Below are 25,565 nucleotides of genomic sequence, written 5' to 3'. Positions count from 1 at the left end.
AAAAAAAAAAAAGAAAAGAAAGAAAGAAAAAGAAAAAGAAAAAGGCTCATGTGTTATTTGGTGTGTGCTTTTTAAAAATGTTTTTAATATCCTATTATGGATACACTTGGCTTCAATTCTGTCATTTTCACTGTTGTTGAGCATAGCATGATGGTGTTACAATTCTTCAGTATTCTGTCACTCCAAGGGGGCTGCTTCTAAGGTGAAGAGCTTTCTTTCACATGTGTCCTTGGGCCATACGCAGGCTTTTATGTTTGTTGTACGTGTAGGGGTGGAATGCTGGTCATGGTATGTGCAGCTTCGAGTTACTAGAAAATTCTCACCTCTGTTCAAGGATGTCTCTACTAATTCACAGTCTGAAAATTCCTGTTGGAACTCATTCTGTAAACGCAGGTAGGCATGCTGTTACATTCATGCAGCTGTATTATGCTTTTTATTAGCTACACATGAGGGCCTGGGGCTGTAGCTCAGTGGCAGAGTGCTTGCCTAGCATGCACAAGGCTCTAAATTCAATCGCCAGTACCACACACACACACACACACACATACACACACATCCACATTAGCTCTGCAGAGTGGCTCCCATAGGAGGCTGAGGCAGTGAGTCATGCCTGGACTACATAGTGAGCCCAAGGCCTGCCTGGACAAGCAAAACAACAAAAGAGGTTGGACCTTTAAAAAAAATTAGCCGTTGAGATTATCCTCTGCTAAATGTCTACTTATGTTCATTGTCTATTTTCTGCTTTCTATTTGATATTTATTTATTGTAAATTTTTATTTGTTTATTTATGTGTGTGTGTGTGTGTGTGTGTGGCCAGCTCAGCCCACCAGGGGGCGGGGCTGGCTGGCATGTGGTGCGGGGGGATTGAACCGCGGTCCCTGTGCTTTGCTTAGCTTAGCTTGTTCTAAGTAGGTGCTTTAGACCACTGAGCCATCTCACCACCCCCCTCTATTTGATATTTAGGAACTCTTAATATACTCTTGTTCATTAAATACATTGCAAATAGTTGATCCTATTCTGTGAGAAGCCTTTCTATTTCCTTAAGGCTATCATGTCTTTTCTCTTTTTAATTTTTTGCCTTTTCTATTTATATTTTTGTTTGTTTATTTTTGTGGTACCATGGATCAAACTTGGGGCCTTGTGCTTGTCAAGTAGGCATTTATACCACTGAGCCATATCCCTGGCCCCAAATTAATAAATTATTAATTTTATTGAGAAACAGATAGCAATGAGACAGTTTCAAAACCGATTAGTAGGACACTTTCAAAAATTAATACATTTCATATTGTTGTCTTCATAGTGGTTATTCGTAGTACAAGATGCAGACATGATATCCTGTCCAAACACTATTAGTACAAATCTTTCTTCTCATTGAATTAAGAGAAAGAAGCTGTGTATCTATCCTAACTATTTTGTATATAGATACAAAATAGTCCTTCATTTGTATCCCTTTTTTGTTTAGTTTTGTGAGAGATAGGTATTCCTTTGCCATTTAAATATCATAGGTGTGTAAATTTAGTAAAATAATCCAACATAGTCCAGTAGTCCATAATAGTACTGGGTTATCTGTAGGACTGGCAGTGTCAGAAGTTGTTGACTTGAGCCTTTTACAGCTCAGTATATTAATATGGTTTTACTTTTTAATACCTCATTTTTACACCTTCCTGCTGGATGGTTAAGACCAAGATACAGCAAGACCTATATAACAAGAAATGTAACTTTTGTCTTTGACAAGGTCAGTCAAACCCCCAGGATTTACCCTGAAACCCTGTACTGCATTTGCAGATCCTTTGTCAGTGTCAGCCATGTGGATGAGTCACAGCCATTGCTTGACCAATTTGCTCTCTGTGAAAGCCTGAGAGAATGTTTTCTCTCCAGGTGACTCTCCTTAGGCACACTCTACATTGTGGATCACTTTTCTCTGTGGCCCCATAATCTCCTTGATCAGAAAATCTGGGACACAACTGAATTATAGGATGTTCCAGTACAGGTTCCCCTATGTCCTGAGTCCTCACTGACTTTGAAAGGCTAGGGCCAAAATGTTGGCTATCCTTGAAGCCCTTCTTTTTCTCTAATTTTTGATCTGCAGACTTAAGTTGTTAACCCTCCAGAAGAGAAGCTTAATGGTATGATTACCCTATAACATAGGCAGTTGAGCTTAACCTCACTATCTGTCTGAATATCAAACAGCTTAGGCATAACATGGAACAGATACTTTCCATCCAGTATTGATATGTTAAAATTTAAATCCCTACAGAATGTGAAGAAAAAGATATTTAAAAATAGGAATAAACAATTACATATTTGTACACAGAAGTTTAGAAATCTAACCATATACAGTATTGTAGCAGGACAGTCTGACGACATTTTTTTCTTGTCTCTTCATTTATTAACCTTTTTTTTTTTTTAAGAAAAAAACATCTACTTGAGAGACAGTATGGCAGTAAATGGTATGACATAATAAGCAGTATGTATTTAGAAGGCCAGAATGCCAGGCATTCCAAGCGTGACTCCAGTATTACACACTGCTGTCTTCAGTGCAGTAGCTTAGTTCACAGGCATCAGCATAGTTAGCCAGGGTGAGAATCTACCAATTAACTGCTAGTTTCCAAAACCTGCTGAAGATTCTCAGGATCGCTGCCTCAACCATCTTGTGCATATAAATGTATGGCTTTGCCCCTGTCGTGTTTCCTAGCTGTTCTCCTTGCCCTCTCTCCTTTGTTTAATCCTTAAATTCTCATTAAAGCTGTCTTTTTCGAACGGAAGTTCTTACTGCAAGCCTGTGGGCTTTCTCAGTCTCTCTTAATGGATAGTGCATTCATGTCTTGTTTAAGAAGCTTAATGTTACTTCAAGTAGCAATGATGCGCTGTCATATTTATACATGTATAATTAACTTTTTCAACAATTTTAGTAATGTAATTTAGTATATATATTATTTTCCAATCTAGTTTTCTCCAAGTATATTTTCCAATTTATTTTTATAATGGTTGTGAAACACACACACACACACACACACACACACAGACACACACACACACACAGAGGCGCGCGCACACACACACACACACACACACACAGGCACACACGTCCCTACGCACCAAAGGGAAGTGTTGGGCACTCCACTGCCCTCTCCTTAACTGTCTCTGACGCCATCGTCCGGGCTTTGCCTCCCCCTGGTGGATTAAAGAATAATGACACCCAAGGGATTACAGACACCAAGGAAGACTGACCAGAGGGGACCTGGGGGAGTTGGTGATGGCTAGTACCCCGACTTGGGGCGGAAGAAAAGCAGTTCCTATGAAGCGGGGGCAAAAGATAAAATCGGATACAGGACAGTAAACAACAAGTCAGCCAGCGCGGAGGGTAGGAGAAGGGAGTCCCAGCAGCGCCCAGGCCACCTGGGGAGGCGGCCAGCAGCGGGAGCAGGGCAGCGCGCGGACCCGGACGGCGCATAATCCCGGTCAGCCTGTCCTCCCTCCCCGCTGGGCGCTGCGAGGCCAGAGGATTCCGACCCCGGGACTCAGAGAAACTGAAAACAGGACGGGTAAAACTTCCTGACCACGGGCCGTCGCTCCGGCCCCAGGCCCTGCGCGCAGCCGGACCCCCAGTGAGAAGGTTCCCCCAACGCCGGCAATTTTAATAATACTGGCAGCAACAACAACAAACTCCCTATTTCTCCCACATGGGGGCGGCATGTGGATCGCTCAGCGCCTGCCCATGCTGGTCAGTGGCCGCCTATGGTTGCAGAGGACACCTAGCAAGGCCTGCAGGAGAAGGGCAGGGGTGAAAATCAGTTCTGCCAGAGAGAACAAAGACCCGGCCTGGTGGCCCCTGGGAGGCCGAGGCAGGAGGATTGCTGCAAGATCGAGGCCAGCCTGAATTAGAACGAGCCCCTAATATGAGCTCAGGCCTGTAAAGCAGCACCTGGGAGGAGGACCATTATGAGTTGGAGGTCGGCTGGAACCCTATCTCAAGAACCCAAAACCCAAATAATAACACCACGCAGGGACTCGCTGAGTCCCAAGAGCTGGGAGAGAGAACGAGCGCCCTCTGTGGTTTCTGTGGGCAGAGCCGACCCCAACCATAATGACCAGAACCCAGGACAGCAGCCTTTAGTCCTTTTAAGAAATAAGCAAGAAAAACCTGTGAAGCAAAGACAAAGGTATTTACCATCTAAATAGACCAAGAGCGGCAGATCCGCGGAGGTCTGCAGGATGGCATGCCCGTTCTCTTTTTTTCTGTGAAAACTGGGTATCTACAGACAGAAGATTGAGTCTAGATACATATATCTTAGCATGTACTAAGCTAAAATCAAAATGGATCAAAGAACTGAATGTTAGAAACACTTAAAAGGGCTGGCCAAATAGCTCAGTGGATTAAAGCACCTGCAGGTAGGTGCAGGGGCCGGGGGTTCCATCCCTGCTCCCCAGGAGTGCTGACAGGGTGATTGAGAGGGGGCCTGGTGCCTGTAATTCCAGCCCTTGGGAGGCTGTGAACGGGTGGATCACTACGAGTCCGATCTAGTAGTGAGACCCTGAACACGATAGACCCTTCCCTAAAATACAAAACAAATAAGCAAAAATAATCTAGAAACAGTCTGATGGAAGAAATAGACAATTTAATTTGATGAAATAGATAAAATGCTTGAAGATATAGGCATCGGCCAGGACTTTTAAAAAAACAGAATTCCAAGAAATAGTACCAAGAATCAAAAAATAAGATCATATTAAATTAAAAATCTTCTGCATAGAAAAAGAAACAACAGAGAAGAGACGACCAACAGAATGGGAAAAGCGATTGTCAGCTCTTCCTCAGATGGAGGATTAACATTGAAAATACATAAAGGAATAAAAAAACTAGAGCCCCCAAGTAAAGGACCCAATCGAAAAAAAATTAACAACTGAAATGAAAAGATACTTCTCAGACGAAGAAATAAAAATAGCCAGTAAATACATAAAAAATATTTTCCTTTTATGGATTATTTTAAAACATTGCTGACCGATAGAGAAATGCAAATTAAAACAACACAGATGTCATTTCACTCGAGAAAGAATGATCGCCACCAAGAAATTGAATTGTAACATTCTGGGGAGTTTTTTGGGAGCACAAAGAAACCCTTCATTCTCCATTGTTGGTGGACACGTGACTAGTACAATCATTGTGGAAATCAGTATGGTGATTTTTCAAAAATATGAAAAAAAAAAAACAAACCAAAACCCAAAAAACACATCCATTTGACTCAGCTATTTCCGTTCTAGGGATTTTTAGAAAAGAATTAAAGACATCATTTTGTAGTGCTATGTGCATACCCATGTGTCTCAGTTACTTTTTTTTTTTTTTTTTTGCTTATTGTTGGGACAAAATACCTGAAATCCAAAATTAAGGAAGGAAAGGTTTATTTAGCTCACAGTTAGTGGAGGTTTCAGTCCACACTCTGCTGGCTCCAGGACAGACTGGCACACAGCAGAGGGCAGTGGTTCATGGCAGCAGAAGACAACAAAGGGCAAAGGGAGAAGCAGGAACTTGGGCAGGAAGTGCCGCCCTTCCTTCCAGGCTGACTGAAGACCAGAGCTCCTCCCGGGAAGTGGCGGCAGCTGGGAGGATCAAACACCTCCGAGGGGGTGGCAGTAGAATCCTTCCTCAACCCCTTGATATACCCTTTTGGTGTTGAGTCACTCTAGGCTGGCCCTCCACGCCCCAGGGCGGGGCCCTGCGGAGGCCCTGAGCCCATCCAGCCAAGCTTCCAACCCCTCAAGTTGACAAAAGGTATCAGCCACCACACCATGTTCATAGCAGCTCGATTCCTAATAGCTAAATCTGGGAAGAGGCCCATGTGTTCATCAACAGATTAATGGCTACAAGAAAACGTATTCTATGCACAGTGGAGTACTATTCTGCCATACTATAAGCTGCTTTAACTCTTTTGGGGAAATCCCTACAAGGGGAATAACGGGGTCAAAAGGAATTTCCATTTTTCCCTCAACTCATTTTAAATTGCTTTTGTCTTCCTTCCCTCTTCTCCCTCCCTCTGTTATTCCCTTCCCACCTGAAAACGTTCTTTCTACTTCCTAATACTATCCTTTATTTTGTCCCTTATTTATACTTTGGGCTTTGCATAATATTTATTTATGTCTTTTTGAGACAGGGTCTCTCTATGCTATTCAGGCTGGTCTTGAGCTCACTTTGTAGCCTAAGCTGGTCTCCAACTCACAATAACCCTCCTGCCCCAGCCTCCCAAGTGCTGGGATTAGAGCTCTGCGCCACCATGCTTAGCTTTCCTCATATTTAAACTTGAGGACTGGGGATGTAGCTCGGTGGCATGAGTGCCTGCCTGGCAAGCAGCGAGGTCCTGAGTTCAATTCCCGGTATGGAAAAAAAAAAAAAAAAAAAAAAGGAAAGAAAAGTAAAAACCAACAACAATATTTAAACTTGTTTGTCTCACTTATTTCCATTAAAATGTTCATTTTGAGCTCCTTTTTCAGAGTTTATTATTGGGGTACAAGAACACTTTTTGATTTTTGAGTACTGAGTTTGTATCTTGCTATAGTATTGAATATGGTTATTAATTCCAGGAATCTTTTGGTGGAATTTTGGGGGTCTTCCATGTAGAGGATTGTGTCGTATAATGATAGTCTGACTTCTTCCTTTTCTATTTTTATTCCTTTTTTTTTTTTTTTTTTTTTTTTTTTTTTTTTTTTCTTGTGTGATTGCTCAGGCTAATGGTTTTGAGAACTACATGGAACAGGAGCACAGAGGAAAGGGTGGAGCCTGCCACAGGGAATCAGCTGGGTCAGGGTGGAGAGCCAGGAGCCCAATCTAGGAGTCCCCAGAGGGAGGCAAAGCTGCCTCCTCATTGATCATGTCCACCTCCCTGAACAGTTGGCCCCAGCCTGGCATGCCGCAGTCTGGCCCTGGCCATGAAGCTGCCTCACAGGAAGGGAGGAGGGTGTAGGAAAGGTGGGCGATGCCCCCAAGGCCAGCACACTGGGATCCACACTGGTTAGTGAGCTCCCCCTGGGGAAGGCACACCCGGAGGGAGAGCCTGGAGGTGGTCCTTGAACTTCTGCCCTCTCGAGGCTGGCGATTCCTCCCACCACCAGGCTTGGGGGTCTAGGTTTGACTTGGTTGCCCTGCAGAAGGCCTGAGGTCTGCAATAACTCATGAAGGACAGGTGGGGGGCAGCTGGGCCTTCCACAGTCAGGGAGCAATGAAGGGAGGGAGAGCCGGAGTACCCTGATGTGCTGGGGAACTGAGAGCTACTTGGTTTGCAGGAGGAGAGGAAGCACGGGGCCTGGAAGGGGGAGAGGCCCAGAAAAGAGGCGACAGCAGCAAAGCCAGTGAAGCCATGATGAAAGCTGGCACTTTTTCTTGTGGGACAGCGAACAGCTACTAACCTAAGAAAACCCAACTCTATTAAGGTGTGCTACCCATGCCATAAAATTCATTCATTGTGAGCATGCAATTCGTGATTTTTTGTAAACTTACCAAGTTGTGCAATGGGCCTACAACTTATTTTTTTTAATATTTTATTGAGAAACAAATAGCAATGAGACATTTTCAAAACCTATTAGTAGGAGAGTTTCAATAATTAATACATTGCATATTACTACCTTCTTCGTGGTTATTCATAGTACAAAATGCTGACATGATATCCTGTCCAAACACTATTAGTACAAATCTTTCTTCTCATTGAATTAAGAGAAAGTAGCTGTATATCTATCCTAACTATTTTGTATCTACAGATACAAAATGGTCCTTCATTTATATCTCCTTCTTTTGTTTAGTTTTGTCAGAGATGGGTATTCCATTGTCATTTAAATATTGCAGGCGGGTGAATTCAGCAAAATAATCCAATATAGTCCAGTAGTCCATAATAGTAGTGGGTCATCCACAGGACAGGCAATGTCAGAAGTTGTTGTGGGCCTACAACTTAATTTGGAACACTTCCACCACCCCAAAAAGATTCCGTATGCTCCTTACAGTTAATCTCCAGGCAACTAGCAATCACCATTTTCTGTCTTGATAGATGTGCCTTTAACTTTATTTTTAATTTCAAAATGATAACTTTTTCCTTGGCATCCTACTGCAGAGTGAGTTGGTTTTCTTTCTTTCTTTTTTTTTTTTTTGTCCCTTGGGTACTGCAGGAGACACAGCCAGGACTGTGCTCATCTAGGTCTTGTCCTCTTCTCATAAGGCCAGAAGCGCCTGCCCGAGCCTGTCGCTGTGTCAATGCCTGAGTTCAGATGCCTCTGCTTCCCTGGACAGTGGGGCTCCAGAGCCTCTCAGCTTTCCACAGGCTCACGTAGTTCCGAGCCTCCATCGGATTGTGGAGAAAGGGTTTTGACTGTGGTTTCTCTTATCTTTGAATAACAACTTCCTGTATTAGCCTGGCATGAAGATGGCGCCAGGCAAGCCTGAGTGACTCTGCTGGTCCCGCCACAGCTAGACGAGGCAAGAGATGGGAGTGGTGAGCTTCCCCGCACACGGCCCCCTCTCTCCTGCTTGTGTCCTTGTGAGATCTGGACAAAAATAAAATAGGGAAGGCTCTCTTCCCTCTCACTGCACTAGGTCAAGATTGTGGGTTGTGCTGTCTGTCTTTCTCCCTTGATGTGGAGCGGTGGGAAGGGCCGAGGGAAGGGCAGGGTTCTTGAAGTCTAGGTTCCATTCTTGGCTTCCTGGGCTCTGTGCCTTACTGACCAGCTCTGTCCCTTTTCTGCGTTGATACTTGTGGGAGAGAAAGAAATGGCTGTCTCGGGGAGGCACACCCCACGTGGCTCACCAGATGGATGACTCGCCAGATGGCTCTGCCCGTGGAGGCCTGAAGAGAGGGTAGAAAAAGAGACACTCAACACCGTGTGTCTGCTTGCAGACTGGGGTCCCCAGAGTAGCAATGAGCCACCAAAGATGAAGCCAAAGACCCAGCACAGTGAAGCTTGGAGGATTTCTTTGCTTCTTATTCACAGACGGACACTAGGAGATGGGTTAAACATTAAGTGTGTTTTGCAAGTATTGACAGTTCTGGCAGGGTGAAAGAACTTTCCAGGTCGGTGATCTCCGCCGAGAGAGTTCTGTGCTGGGCTGCTGAAACGTACGGGAAGGTGGCTGATGCCTTAAACACGCCTCTCTCTCCTGCGATGGAACAAACGTGTGAATGAGATTTACAAACAGGGAGCAAGGAATCAGCAACCAGTCAGCCACTGTGCCATGGACGTTTCCTCCACCCTGGAATCCCTGAGCCTCCTGTCTCCTCCTCAGCAGCCTCTCTTGTGGCAGTTTTCGGAGGAAAATATTTAGCTATTTTCAAAGATAAGGCTCTTTGTATGCCAGTACTCCTACACGGTAGATTATAAACCTTCGCCATTTAGATAAGTATGTGGCTTTGTAACAGTCAGCAATTTTTTGCCAGATATTTTTTTTTCCAAAATTTTATTGATAAACAGCAATGAGACAGTTTCAAATCAAATCGGAAGTATAGTTTCAACAAATAACACACTGCATATATTCTTCTTAGTGGTTAATTGTTGTACAAGATGCGGACTTGAGATCCTATTTACAAACACCATTAGAACAAATCATTCTATTCATTAAGAGAATGCAACTATGTATCTATCCTAACCACTTTGAATACACAGATACAAAATGGACATTCATCTGTATACCCTATTTTTTCTAAGTTCCGTTATTGAATATTATAGGTGTGTAAACTCAGCAAAATATTCTAAAAGAGTCCAGTAGCCCATAATAGCACTGGGTCTTCTGTTTAACTGACAATGTCAGAAATTATTGACCTGAGTCCCCCACAGCTCAACATAACAGCATGGCTTTACTTCCTATATTTCGTCTTCATACTTTTCTACTGGATGGATAAGACCAAGGTAAAGCAGGACCTGTTTTTGCCAGATATTTTAAAAAGTTACTTTTTGGGGGCTGGGGTGATGGCTCAGTGGAATAAGTGCTTCCCTGGCAAGTGCAAGGACCTGAGTTCAATCCCCAGCTCTGAAAAAAAAAAAAAAAAAGTTACTTTTAGTTTGAAAATCATTGCTTCTAGGCAAGTTAAAACAATGCAAGGTTTGTTTTTTTAAGTACATGGAAAAAATTAAGAGTGACTTTCCCCCAACTCTGAAAATTTTTAGCTAAATTTGCACAAGTGTCTGGCCCAGTCTTTCTGTGTACTGTGCTTTAAATTATGGCCTAGTAATGGGATGTTTTGCTATAGACAAAAATTAAAAAGGCTGTGTATTTATGATTCCAATTGATCTGAGTTTTAAAGTACAGCTCCAAGGAATCTTTTTTTTTTTTTTTTTTTTTTTATACTCAACAGGATCTCACGTTTATTGAGAAGTGATTAATGGTAAAAAGAAAGGCAATGCCCTTTCCTTATTGGCTGAACAAGAAACTTAAGAAACATTCACTACATATTTTACAATATTTTTCTCTTCCAAAATGCATTTCTGAAAATGAGTTTTTACCACTGTTCTTAGCTTTGAAATCAAATTAATCTTGACTTAATCAATATAATGTACAAGAACAGAACATTTCTTAGGACTTCTAGTACTTTACTTTGAGTAACAAAGGGTCAGAGAAAATGAACCACCCTTAAAGACACAACCTTGGGTAACACTGTTAAATTTTCCTAGACAAAATATTCTTCATAGAAATGATCTTCCAGCTTGAAAGGGAAAAATCAAATTCCCACTTTCTGGGGTAGACACCCAAAACCTTCACAACTCGTGTTCTCCAAGTGCAAATGTCAAAATGGGAGGAGGACAGGGTTTAAAAATTAGAGAAAACTGTATGTACTTACAGACTTAAAAATCCAAAAAACATGGTAAAAAGACAAAAAAAACCAAAGCATTATGCTCTGAAATCACAACCAAAGCCAAAATAAAAGGGACATTTTTCACCTAAACTATCTAGAGGGATTTTTGCTTAGTTTTTTCCTTTTCTTTTTTTTTCTTTTTCTTTTTTTCTTTTCTTTTTTTTTTTTTTCATTTTCCAGTTAAGTCCTATGTCTTTTGTGAAATTCCAATACTTAAACTGCAAGTCTGCAATTGTCTCTGAAGTCAATGAAATTAAGAAGAATTCTAATTCTCTTGAAGGTCATTTCTTTCCTCTTAGGATTTTTGCAGATGCAACCGTTGCTGCAGTCTGTGCAGAGCTGAGTTTTACTTCCCACGACCTTGACGCTCCTTTTTAACTCTTTCTTCTTCCTCTTGGCATTTCTCATAGTGTGAGAAGCCATCAAAAATGGAAGTGATGTGCTTGTAGCTGGCTATGATTTTCAACACCTGCTTAGCTTTTTCCAGAGGCATTTCTTGAGTGTCCCTTGAGTTGGTCACTGGTTTGTTCTCGTTGTTCTCTAGGTGAATGTGTCGCAGTTGGCTATTGGGAACGTCCCTCACAAAAATCCATCTGACATCAAAACGACCCTTCCGTTTGTCCTGGGACCAAACACTTGCACATGTGCTGTAGTCCATACCAGATTTCATTTCTGCAACACCACAGAAGTGTCCACTGCCGTTGACACTGAAAAGTAAGTAAACGGGGCCTTTCCATTCATGGAACGGTAAGCAGCATCCAGTCTCTTGTTACCATGCTCTGTGCTGCAGCAGATATTATACTTAATGGAACGGTGGATATCGTCCTCAGAGTAGCTCTTGATGATGAGAACTCGGCCATGTTTCAGATTGCAGTCAAAATCCTTGGGGTTATAATTATTAATTGACCGTAGCTTCTCCAACACTGGGTGTGATTCTGAAGGAGCAGACCCAGAACCAGTCTGGGATCATCCACCCCATTATGACCGAACCCACTGCCACGGTTCCGAGGTGCTACCCAGCAGGTGGGCTGAGCTGCCTGTTGCTGAACTGGGAGTTGGACAGGCTGTGGTGGAGGTGGAGGCAATGGCTGTGTCTGTTGTCCTACTGATGCCTGAGCCACTGGTGGGCTATTGTTAGCCTGCTGACCTACAGGCTGGGGAGACCCTTGGGTTGGCTGACCTATATTCTGAACCAAAGCCTGTGAAGGAGCTTTTGCCATTGGATCTTGCCATCCCAAGTTCCAATATCCATGTTATGCTTTATTGGGGGTGGTGGAAGACTTGAACCTGCAATACCATTCTTGGTCTTCAGCTTGGGTTGCTATTTTGCAGGCTTGCTAGTAATATCTGCCCAAGATGCTGGTTTTGGAGGAGCAATGGTAGCTAGAGGCAAACTACTGGAAGCCACAATGTTACTAGTAATGGACCCACTACCAACAGCAGAACCTACAACTTTTGGAACACTGCTTGCAACTTCTGTGCTACCCAGCTTCAGTGCTGCCATCCCTTGATCTACAGTATTCATGCCAGGAGCCTTATTGAGGGTCTCATTGGCAAAAGCTGACTGTCTATCAATCATGGCTCCACCTAAGGAGCTAGGTGCATAAGCATAATTGCTACTATATCCAGAGCTCTGTGTAGACTGTCCCTGAGAACTGTTATTTCCCCATGCTGAGAAGTCAATCCCACTGGGAAAGAAATTAAAACCATGTTGACCAAGAAATGGAGTGCTACCTAGGGCTCCTGGTTGCCCAAACATTGCATCTGGTAGAAAGTGGGGCTCTCCGTTGCTCAGCTGTCCATAAGAAGTTAGATATGGCATGGCTGTGTCACCCCCAGTAGACCAAGCAGCTTCACCCAAAGAATAGGAAAAGCCAATGGAGGGGCTGTAGTAACTGGGTAAGTAGGAGTCTGACGTGGCAGTATATGCATTAGTGGGTCTTGCCTGTGGACTCAAATAAGGTTCAAAATCATCATCATTTAATCCATCCTTTTGATGTACAGATCCATTTTGTACTTAGTTCCCTTGACCTTTTTAGGTCTCTTCTCCAAGAGGCTGCTGGCCGACATAGCTCTCGGATCCTGATGGGTAGTGGCGGCGGTAGACTCTCCTCAGGGCGGTGGTGGCGGTGGTGGACGAGCCCTGGTGGTCTCCAAGGAATCTTTTACTACTGATTTTTTGTAGAGCACTTAAAATGCCAACACTGTATAGTGATACAGAACGAGCCTATCCAATCGAAATAGAGAAAGAGAAAACAGAGATTAGTCAGAAGGAAGGGAGACACGGACTGCCAGAGGGCATTGGAGATAGTGATTTATTTTTTTCTATTCAGCCAAGACTTGATACTAGGCTTTAGAAAAAGTGATTCTTCTTAGTGCTCACACATTTCATTCTCATGTCTAATTAAGAGATAGTATTCCAGAATTTGAGAATAAAAAGATTATCTAGCATAGACCAAACTCAGAGATTCAAGCTAGATTTTATTTTTTTTTAAAAGGCATTAATTTAAAGTACAAATAAGAAAAATAAACCGCTTTAGATCTCTGTCTAGGCACCGTACCATTCGTGATAAAAATGTCAAGTTGCTGATGTGGTCATGTGCCCAAGACCCTTGACAAGCCAGCCCTGGAAATGAGGCTATTAATTGGACGGAGAGTAATTCACACAAATGAGACACAGAGGAAGAAGGAACAGAAGGAGCCCGGGTCTTTCCATTTTAAAGAGAAAACCTTGCAGGGGAAGAGCTTGTACTGCCTTCAGAAAAAAACAATGTATGAACTGAGATCAGACAAAAAGAACAGGCAATTAAGACACAGTGGGAGGGGCCGGGGAGATGGCTCAGTGGAATAAACACTTCCTTGGCAACAAGTGCAAGGGCCTGAGTTCAATCCCCGGTTCCACAAAAAAAAAGACACAGTGGGAAGAAATGGTGAGGAAAAGTGTCTCAAACTCCAAAGAATGGACAGCTTGAGAGTTCATAAGTCCCCTCTGCCACCTTGCCTCACAAGGCAAAAAGAAAGAATTGTGAGTTATTGGAGCTTGCGGGGCTGTGGCCCAGGAGGCCCCATTGGTGAGTCTGTAAAGGCCATTAGGTGGTGAAGAGAGAAGAGAAGAACCCATTGAAGCTGCCACCAGCTGGGTGGCTTGGGTGACCTAATCATGGCTGACCCTGAGTCTAAACCAGGGTTCCCCTCCTACAGAAGCCATGTCGGGCCCAGGGTGTTGGGCAGCCCTGTTAGCCTTCTCTCTCAGGAGATCTGCTTTGCAGAACGCTGCAGACAAAGAAGGAATGTACCAGTGAAAGTTCCAACGATTAGTCCAAAGTCACACGACTTGAAGTTAGCAAAAGCAAAACAAAACAAAATAAAAACCCTATTCATCTCAGTATAATCCAAGGTCGGTTTCCCCAGGAAATGGAGTGGCGACAGAATGGGGCAAATTGATCTGATAAAGGGATTGAAACTGAACACGAAACTGAAGAAATTTATGCAGAAAAATATTAATAGGCAAAGGTTTAGCCGTTCCCACAGTTGCCACCGTTAGACAGTACATTTGGTCTGAAGTTAAAAAAAAACCAATATTTGTTCCAACCCCTCAGGGGTTGGAGGTCGACAGGGAAGGTTCATGCTTTATTTAAATATAGATATATTAAAATCAACAAGAATAAGAGTTGTTGGAAGGCATCTATTTCTGAAACCATAGTAAGAGCTTTTATGATCTGCTGTGATAGGCAGCTCATGCTAGAAATATTTGAATTGGTACAGGGGGACAGTGTGAGAATTTTTTCTCTCCAGGTAACTCTTCTTAGGCACACTCTACATCATTAATCACTTTCCTCTGTGGCCCCATAATCTCCTTGATCAGAAAATTTGGGACATCACTGAGTTACAGGACATTACAATACAGGTTCTCTTATGTCCCAAGTCCTCATTGACCTTGAAAGACTAGGGCCAAAATGTTGGCTGTCCTTGCAGCCCTTCTTTTTCTCTATTTTTGGTCTGCAAACTTAAGTTGTTAACCTTCCAGAAGAGAAGCTTAATGATATTATTCCCCTATAACATAGGCAGTTGAGAATAACCCACTACTATTATAGACTACTGGACTATATTGGATTATTTTGCTGAATTCACACACCTACAATATTTAAATTGCAATGGAATACCCATCTCTGACAAAACTAAACAAAAAAAGAGGATATAAATGAAGGACCATTTTGTATCTGTATACACAAAATAGGATAGATATACAGCTACTTTCTCTTAATTCAGTGAGAAGAAGAAAGATTTGTATTAAAAGTGTTTGGACAGTATATCATGTCTGCATCTTATACTATGAATAACCACTATGAAGACAACAATATACAATATACTAATTATTGAAACTTTCCTAACCTGTTTTGAAACTGTCTCATTGTTGTTTTTCAATAAAATTAATAATAAAAAGAAAGTAACCAAAAACCCCCACCAAATTAATAATAATAATAATGATAATGGTAATATTCATTGAACATTTACTTGAAGCAGTACCAATCTATGAGCTGTACATGCTTTATTTAAATATAGATATATTAAAATCAACAAGAATAAGAGTTATTGGAAGGCATCTATTTCTGAAACCATAGTAAGAGCTTTTATGATTTGCTGTGATAGGCAGCTCATGCTAGAACTATTTGAATTGGTACAGGGGGACAGTGTGAGACATGACCACTGTCATTGATTCTCAGCATTGATTGACCCTACAGCTTTTCTCAAGACTCTGTGCCAAGGCACATATTTGAAAGATCATGCAAGTGAACTTTTCTTGGGGTTAGATCCCAAATAAGATAGACCGTAACCTTCTCCACTCCCCCAGAAGACTTCCAGTAGCCTTAGGAGAGGCCTTGCCAACCAGGGATTTAAGATAAGATGGTTTTGTGTTTGCATACCGGTAACTCACCCAATCTTGTTATGTGTGCTCAATTAGCTTCAGCCTTTTGAAAAACACAACTCCTTTCCTGGGTGAGCACCTCAGGGGTTGGAGGTCGACAGGGAAGGTTCAGAGAGAAACAGAGTTTGCACTCTTCTGGGAGTCTGTGCTTTTAGCAACAACATAAGATCCACATCCCCTGTGGAAAAGGCCACGGTCTCATTGAATTTGCAGACCCTAGGAAAGTAAGCAGGGTTGCTTGCAGACAGAGAATGCACTACACTTTGGGGCAGAAGGAAGGGGTTAAGAAGGAAGGGGAACACACTATGTTTTATGAGACAACATTCCCATGTGCTGGTGCTAGGGCTTGGTGAATTGGGCAGCACTCCACCTCATTTTGTAACAGCTAACTGACTCTTTAAATGGGAAATATGCTCCTATTTTCAACAGTAGTGGTCAAATCAAAAGAAGGAATTTGGGGGGCTTATGGGGGCTGCTCAGCTCATTGTCCCATCCTCCATGGTGGTCCCCTCTCTTGCCCCATGGTCCATGTGGCTGCAGCCTCCCCTGCCACTTCACCCACTGCTGTGCCCTCTCTAGCCGCCTCCACCGCTGCCACCATCTCCTCAGCTCCATCCTCTGGTGGTCACCTCAGCAGCACTCACTGTTGTCTTTGCCATCTTTCCTATCACTGCCTCCCCACTGCAGTCACTGTCAATGGCAGTGAGGTGATAAGGGGCTCTTTCAATATACCTGGTGCAGTGACACTGATGTGGAAATATTTGACCAAGAAATAAGCCAATCATGGGGACATAAAACATAAGAAAGAGTGGCATGACTGGGAGAGGTGGCGCATACCTGTAAGCCCAGCACTTGGAAGGCTACAGCAAGAGGAGTACTGTAAAGGGAGGCCAGCCTGGACTACCTAGTAAGACCCTGTCTCAAAAAATATCCAAAGGAACTGGTGATTCCAGAGACACGTGCCCATGCTGGAGCAGTGGAGAGCTCTGGTGGCTGTAAGGGTTCCCTGAAGTCCCAACATGCTTCAGGGGGCAATGCGGGAGTGAGAGGGCAGAAGTGGCGGTGACCAGCCAGGGCATGCACAGAGAGGAAGCGGAAGGTGGCTTGGAGCACTCCTTTTTGCCCTTGATGGTCTTCACCATCCTTGGGTTTTTCTGCTTGCAGCTGTACAAAGCTGACACTGTCCATGCAGACAAACACTTCAGAGTTTCCTGTGGTAGTCAAGTTAATGAGTACTCAGTTAATGAGACATATCGTGGGCCAAATTGTATTCCCCAAGACTCATGTGTTGAGACCCTAATTCCTAACATCTGAAAATGTGACCTTACTTGGAGATAGTGTCTTTTTTTTATATTTATTTATTTTTATTTATTACATTTATTTATTGTGTGTGTGTGTGTGTGGCCAGCTCAGCCCACCAGGGGGCGGGGCTGGCTGGCATGTGGTGCTGGGGGATTGAACTGCGGTCCCTGTGCTTTGCCAAGCTTGTTTCAAGTAGGTGCTTTAGACCACTGAACCATCTCTCCAGCCCCCGGAGATAGTGTCTTTTAAAAGGTAATCAAGTTAAAATTAGGTCAGTATGAGTCCAGTTGGATATGACTCCCATATGACTAGTGTCTCTAATCAAAAGGGGAAATTTGGGTCCTGCACATGTAACTTATTGGTACAGCACATGTTTAGTATGCATGAAACCAAGGTTTAACCCACAGTATTTTTTTTAATGCATTTAGTACAGGGTCTCACTATGTAGCTTGGACTCGAAGTGATCCTCCTGTTTTCTGCCTCCCCAGTGCTGGGATTGCAGGTGTGCACCACCACGCTTGAACTCAGTTGCCAGCTCAGTGTGCCCAGCGGTGGGTCCGGTGCCATCTGTAGTGCCAGGGATTGGGGACCGAACGCCCGTCCCTGAGCTTGCCTAAGCAGGCACTTAGTCTGCTGAGCTGTCTCGCCGGCCCTCAACCTACAGTATTAATAAACAAATAAACAAGAGAAGTCTGGAGACAGACACACAGGAGAACACCAAGGACAGACAAAAGTAGACTTGAGGGTGATGTCTCTGCATGCCAAGGAAGAGCAAACCTTTCAAATACATCACCAGAATCTAGAGGAGAGGCATGGGACAGATTCTCATGGCCTTCAGAAGGAAACAAATTTGCTAGTTGCTCAATTTCAGACTTCTAACCAGCATAATGTGGAGACATTTGTGGTGCATTGTTGTTACAGCCCTGGAAAACTAATATATTATCAGAACCCTTCAGGCAGAATGTGCCCAAGTAGAGTCAACATTCTATCAGGGGATTAGTAATCCGAGTAACATGTGTGCTGGTCTCTACCAGCTCTTGCTAGGTGAATAGAATAAAGTCCTTATTGCATCAGAAGACCTTGAGGAAGATGTAGTAAACAGAAATGAGATGTTAAAGGGGGAAGACCTGGAAGGAATGAAATAGAAAGCAACCCTGGAAGAGGATAAACTGCAAAGGAAACCATGACCTGCCAGCAGAGAGTCCCATCTTGCTTTGCCTGGGAAGAGAGGTTATGGTCAATGCTGTGTACAAATTCAACACTCATGCAGCGTCTTACACTGATTAGCTCAGAATCTTGGAGGGGTTTTAAAATGTTAACTTGCTCCTAAAATACAGTTCTGAAGCACGTTGAATTATTTTGAAGCACCTGAGATATACCAGAGACCAGTTTTTAGATTCCAGTCGTGAGGGTTTTCAGTATTGGCCCATGAGATCATTACTTATTTAGAAAACTCTTTTCTGCAGAACCTATTAAAGTGACTTTTTAGACTGGCTGGGTTTTGCTGTGCCTTCTCTGCACTGTCGTAGAAACGCAGTCTACTCTAGACAGAGGATGCACTTACCTGATCCTGATGACTTATGCAGTTGTACAAGTTTAAAATTTTCAGAAAAAGCACATCTCCAGGAGTGTAATGTTAGCTTCTTGTTACCTTATAGGGCAGAAATGCAAGTTATTTCAAGGTCATTTTTATATCACTAGAGGATTAAAATTTTTAGCATGCAATTGAAAAAAAATTAACGGACACAAATTTCCATTTTCCATAAAGTTGCAGCAGGAAGCAGAGCAGACATTGACTTCGCAGTTCAGGCAGGCCTCATTTTGTGCCAGGCGGCATGGCGCACGGCTGAGTTGGTGGAATTGTGCAAATGGGGTGACCACAGATGACTGGCCCTCTGTTCCCTGGGGGTCTGCCTCTGCGGGTCAACTGAACTCAAATATAAAATATTCAGAAAAATTTACATGTGTACTGAACATGTATAGAATGTTTTCTTATTACCATTCCACAAAAATACAGTATGTGAGCTATTTACATAGCGTTTATTCATTTATTTTTTTTATCAAAACAAATTTCCCAATATGATGTAATTGAAATGCAGATGATTCACCCCACAACCCAAAATCATAAAATATAAAAATCATTACAATACTGTAATATAATACAAAAATATAAAAAAATAAACTAACTTGCACTTAACTTTGGAAACCTTTTTGGCTGGTACGAGGGAGACAGAATGGTTGTGTAGCACGGATTTCATTATCACTAATAGAATCATTGCTGTCTGTTGGCTCAGTGGAACCTTTCTTTTCATGTGGCTTTGTTACGACTCGTGTCTGTATGTCCCTCCAAGGCCTTGTGTGGGCATGGGGACAGGATTTCAGAGGTGGCTGAATGTAGAACGTGTGATTAATTCATGCTGCAAAGCTGGGTTTAAGAGTGTGAGTGCTAGACTCTCCTCAGGGCATGTAAGGGACAGCAATAGGCTTGTCCCCTCTCTCTCGTTGCTTTTGCTTCCACTGCCATGAACTTTGGCCCCTCTGCATGCCACCCTGGCATGGAGACACTGATTACGGGCTGAAACCTCTAGAAACTGTGAACTAAATAAACCTTTTCCTTTTTAACGTGGGGTGTTGGATATTTTGTCTTAACAATGAGAGAAAAGTAATTAAAACAAACTTGAACATGGAACCTATCCAATGACACATTTTCCTCCATTTGAGAATTTCATGAAATATGAAATTATTGTAACCAAATTCATCCTTTGACCTGCTACAACCTTGTTTGGGTGGTAGTTTCCTACAAAAGTTTGCGCTGTCACCCACATTTTACGTATCTCCCTAATCTACTTTTTTTCTTTCTTTTTTTAAAAAAATAATATTGAGAATTGAATAGCAATGAGACAGTTTCAGAACCGATTAGGACAGTTTCAATAATTAATACATTTCATATTGTTGTCTTTGTAGTGGTTATTCATAGTACAAGAAGCACACATGATATCCTGTCCACAAACACTATTAGTACAAATCTTTCTATTCAATGAATTAAGAGAAAGTAGTAGAAAGTAGTAGAAGAGAAAGTAGTAGAAATATCTATCCTAATTTGTGTATACAGATACAAGATGGTCCTTGATTTGTATCCCCCTTTTTTATTTAGTTTTGTCAGAAACAGGTATTTCATTGTCATTTAAATATTGTAGGTGTGTGAATTCACCAAAGTATTCCAATATAGTCCAGTAGTCCATACTAGTAGTGGGTTATCCGTAGGACTGGCAATGTCAGAAGTTGTTGACTTGAGCCTTTTACAGCTCAGCGTATTAATATGGCTTTAATTTTCATACTTTGCTTTTATACTTTTCAGCTGGATGGTTAAGACCAAGATAAAACAAGACCTATATAACAAGAAATTACATAGCATTTGTAATGTATTAGTTATAATCAATCTAGAGATGATTTACAGTATATGGAGGATATGCATAAGTTATGGGAGAATACTGTGCCATTCCATGTATGGAACTTTATTTTATGTATGTGGTACAGGGTCTACAGGGTCTTACTACACAGATAGGACTTGTCGTGATCCTTCCTGTTTTCAGCCTCCCAAGCACTGGGATTACAGGTGCACACCACCACACACAGTCTCATTCACACTCTCAGAGCACCCCGGGTGTGGGCCCGGCACAGCACAGGACGGAGTGAACCCCGGTCCCTGCATTTGCCTAAGCAGGCGCTTTATTTCCGATGAGCTATCTTGCCAGCCCACACATATGGAACTTTGACATCCATGGATTTTGATTTGTATAGGGGTCTTAGGACCAATCCCCCAAGACAGCCAGGGCCAACATATAAAACAGCCATCTCTAACCTAGACTTACAGACATAAAATTAAAGGCAATAGCCACATATTTAATTAAATTAACTTTTTGATCCACTTTAGAGAGTAAAGAGAACTTACTCACTGGGTATCCTCAGGTGTCTTTTGTGCTTTTTTAGAAGGACATAGAGACAGAGAACTGGGCATCATCCAGGCCACGCTGCAGGCATGCGGTGCATTCATTCTACACTTTGCTCTTTGACCAGTTGACCTTATGTGAGCATCAGCGTCTCTGTGCCTCAGTTTAGATGTTTGAAAATGAGGTGAGACTACCTGCTCTGCTTCACAGAACTGTTACCAATTTTTTTAAACTTGAAAAAGCAAGTAGTGTGCTGGGGAGATAGCTCAGCAGTCTAAGTGCCTGCCTGGCAAGCTCAAGGACTGGATTCAGTCCCCAGTACTTCATGTCCTGCTGGCCCTGGAACCCTGGGCACGCCATGTGGCCACCAAAACCATAGCACATGCCTATAATCTCAGTGCTGGGGAGGCTGAGACAGGAGGATCGCTATGAGGTCAAACTGTGTAGAAAGACCCTGTACCAAATAAATAAATAAATAAATAGGGACAACCCACTTGGGCCCTCTGTCTGTCCCTCTCTAGGACAGGAGCTTTCTTTCCCCCAATAAATATATTCTGCTCATAATCAATCAATAAATTTAAAAAACTAAACATTATTTAAAAAGCAAATAGTACCTGTATTCTAGGCTTATAAAGAGTTACACGGATATTACCTTAACTTTACTCACGTAGCAAATGCCCCTTTCAAGTTTAGTTTATTATTTTAATCAATTTTCCTGCTTCTGATTTTAACTTTTGGTTGCAATTTATTTTTCTGGCTCTTATTTTCATTTCATTTCAGCATGTTCATTTACTTTAAAATTTTTTTTGATTGCTTGCATAACAGCTTTTGATTATTTTTCTGAAAGGAGGCTTCATAAATATAAATAATGGCATAATGAACTCGGTCACCGTTATTTCAAGTAAAAGATGTGTTTTTTTTACCACTGCACACACAAGTGGGTTACCCTTCTCTTAGAACGTTGCTGGAGTCAGGGTTTGCAAGGGAAATAATTTTATATAGGAGACATAGGGATATTTATAGGGATATTTTATAATACTCACCCAAAGAGTCAAATAGAAAAGATCGCAAGAAATCTGTTCTCACACCAGTGGCCCCAAGAAGCCATCTGAGGGTCCGGGTCCCACAGCAGTGTCCTACATGAGTCCAGCCGAAGACCTAGAACCACCGCAATGTCCTTCAGAAGCCCAACAGGAGGCCTAGAGCCCATGACAATGTCCCATGCAAGTCTGTACCAAGGATCTGCTCTGGGAAGGTCCAGAGGTCAGTGGTGGAAGTTCAAATGTCTGTGCCAGCAGGCTGGGAGGTCTGCACTGGAGCCAGGAACTGATGCTCCACTAAGGATCAGAGCTCCTCCGAAAAGAACCACAGCCATGCTCAGCAACAGCAGAGTCCCAAGCTCCTCTGAGGATGAGAGGAATATCAGGAAAGCTAACACGACAAGCTTCTCCAGGAGGACTAGCAGCACACCATCTTCCCCTCTAGATCTCCCCTTACGCTGTTGGCAACAGTCCTCAGGGGGACTTCCACACCCAGAACCATGCTGGCTCAGTTCTTCTGCGTAATACAAGTTGACCTTTGGTTAATCCATTGTAAATGTGGATATTTTTTCAGTCATGGCTGCAGCTTACTCTGATGTAGGCAATAATTCATCTGCCCTCTATCCACCCTTGGAGTTGGAATCCCTGGATTAAAATCTTATCTTAACTTCTACCTACTTATCTAAACTTCTACAAATACATGTTTAAAAGTAAATCTTTAAAGTTGAGCCTGATGGGTCTATTATCCCATCTATTAGGGATTTTTCTCAATGGTCCCAGGTGGCTTTTCCAAAAAAGGATATAGAGACAACAAACATGAGAACCAACCAAAAGTTAAAAATAAGAGAAAAAAATTTTAATGGAATTCTACTGTTCCAGGTACCAGAGAGGCAGCAGCAAACTGCCAATCTGACAAGTTTCTTCATGAACCCCACATCAGCAACACATGGGCCACATACAGCGTCTACCCCCGAAAGAGCTGAGAGGCTTAGAAGGTGTTCATATGAAACACCCAACACCATGCACAGATGCGGGAAGCACTCAGTGAGCACCAGCCACTCTAGGTTAGCACTGCAGGATTCATCATGTAGTCTGCACCCCAGAAACCATGAGGCTGAGACTTTCTGCTGGCCTCCACCCACAGCCTCTGCCTCCCACCTGGACCTCGCTTCCTGGACCACCATTGAAGGTTTGGAAATTGGGCACAAACAGTGGGATAAGTGGGGCCTTGGTCTGAAGTAAGAGCTAATGGAATTCATGTTTTCTTTTGAATTCTTCTGAAGAGGAGGAAGCCTGGATTTCTTTAAACATTGATGTGATACAACCCAATTGCATTCTGCTTCTATGAAAGAATTCCTGGTTTCTGTACACAGCAAACAAGCAGAAGTGGAGGCTTCTGTTGTCTCTTAGCACCTTGCAGAGGCAGCTTCTCCTCCAATGGTCCTTCCCCTACCATCCATCAGGACGTAATGCAACCCGCTCCTTAGAGCTATGGGCCCTAGCAGAGTCTGTCTCTTTCCCTCTCTCTTTCATTTCCTTTCTTTATTAATACATGTTCACAGTACCTAATGATTATGTTTATCATGGAGAGTTGGTACAAACTTCATCTTAACAACACTAGTAATAAAAATATCAGAGGTGCTTTCTACAGGGAACATTTCATGCTGTTTTACAGTGGCATATGGAGTATTGTTCTCAATCAGAACATTTAGGAGCAGTAGTTGTTAGTTATGTTGGAGGATTTCTCCTGGGTTCCCTTCAGATATAACCTTCCCTATTTGCAATGTCTCTGGGAGACCTCTGTCGCTGTTTCTACGTGAAAGCACAGAGGTACAGAAAGCAAGGAGAGTTCGCCAGTAGAGCCCTGAGTGGGGCCATACCTTGACTTGTTTTGCAGCAGGACTGAGCTCTTTCACAATATGGTGAAACATTCTTATGATGTACCAAGATATGGTCTTTCTTCCATTTCATTGTGCTCCCTGTCATCTCCAGGAGCAACGACACTAGAAAACAAATCATCTTGTGAACTCATTGGTCAAGGAAAGGGAACAGCAAATATTTGGAAGAAACCTAAGCTGGTCCTTTGAAGTGTCACAGAGGCAGAAGTGAAAAGGGTAATTCAGAGGGGTTTCTGGTGCCCATAGGACCACAGAACAGAAACATTATGGGAATGGAAGGAACAAAAATAAAAGACTTAAGCCTCTTCTACTATCTGAGACATTCAGAGATGCCCATTGCTTTATAGCATGAGGGTAAGAGGAGAAGGACACAGGGCCCAGGAGAGTCCCTGGAGAGGTCATCCCCTGGGACAGCCTGCAGAAGTAGAGGGAGAGAGAACATGTGCATAGCAAAGCAGCTGAAGGACTGAAAGTGGGAGGTGGGACAGGTGGGACGCGGATGCTGAAGAGAGCAGTGAGGACCTACAACCTGAGACCACCTAGTGACACTGACACTTTCACAAGTGCCAGCGTGAGCTGGGCATGTAACTTAGGGATGACAGCATGAATGGGAGCGCTTGTCCAGGAACAAGGGGTTCCCCTCTGACCTGGGGTTATCGCAATATGATTTATTCTTAAAGTCATTTAGAAGGAGGGAAAGGAAACCCTGGATTTATTGAATAAAGCTGAAATGGTTGTTTTATATTTGTGTTTACTTAATTCTACAGATCACCTATAGGAAGAATAAGATTGCCAAAGAGAAGTTGAGTGGTAGGAATTTAGAAATAGAGATTCACGTTTGATCTGTGAAATGCCAGCACAGTTACTTCTGTCTATCTGACGTCTCTTCTGCTCTCCCTCTTTTGCTGTGACCTAAAAACATGGGAAAGTTGCCCAACCCCCCCACAAAAAACCCCTTAAAACCCATGTCATAAGAATATTTATTAGACTGGGTGTGGTGATGCCCACCTGTAATCCCAGCACTTGAGAGGCTGAAAACAGGAGGATCACTATGAGTCTGATCTGTCTAGTGAGACCCTGTAGGCCCTGTACTAAATTTAAAAAGAGAATATCTATTAAGAAATAGCAATTTTTTGTGTGTAGTGCATAAATTTTAATATGCCTAATTTTATCCTCCCAGCAGCCCTCTAAATGAAGCAGAGCAGAGCAGAGCAGAGCAGAACAAGTGATGGCACTGTTTGCAAAGAGCCAAACTCAGGGAAGCTAAGATGACCACACCAACACAGTGCAGTGGATTGCAGTCCTCAAACTTTTTTTTAAAATTAATTTTATTGAGAATGAACTAGCAATGAGACAGTTTCAAAACAGGTTAGTAGAATAGTTACAATAATTAATACATTGCATATTATTGTCTTTGTAGTAGTTATTCATAGTACAAGATGCAGGCATATCTTGTCTAAACACTATTAATACAAATCTTTCTTCTCATTGTACTAAGGGAAAGTAGCTGTATGTCTATGCTAACTACTTTGTATATACAGATATATATATATATCTACAGATCACCCTCTTTTGCTGTGATCTAAAAACATGGGAAAGTTGTCCAAATCCCCCCCCACAAAAAACCC

The 25,565-nt window shown here is 42.7% G+C and overlaps 1 pseudogene; it reads right to left on the bottom strand.

Annotated features, from left to right (window-relative positions):
* Positions 1-11,074: 11,074 nt before the first annotated feature.
* LOC101588281 lies at positions 11,075-12,895 on the bottom strand (annotated as a pseudogene).
* Between the last annotated feature and the right edge of the window lie 12,670 nt (positions 12,896-25,565).

This window comes from Octodon degus, unplaced genomic scaffold (genome assembly GCF_000260255.1).
Source record: "Octodon degus isolate 3935 unplaced genomic scaffold, OctDeg1.0 scaffold00010, whole genome shotgun sequence".
Classification (NCBI taxonomy): domain Eukaryota; kingdom Metazoa; phylum Chordata; class Mammalia; order Rodentia; family Octodontidae; genus Octodon; species Octodon degus.
The sequence above is the reverse complement of the archived record's forward strand: the minus strand, read 5'-3'. Positions and strand labels throughout refer to the sequence as shown.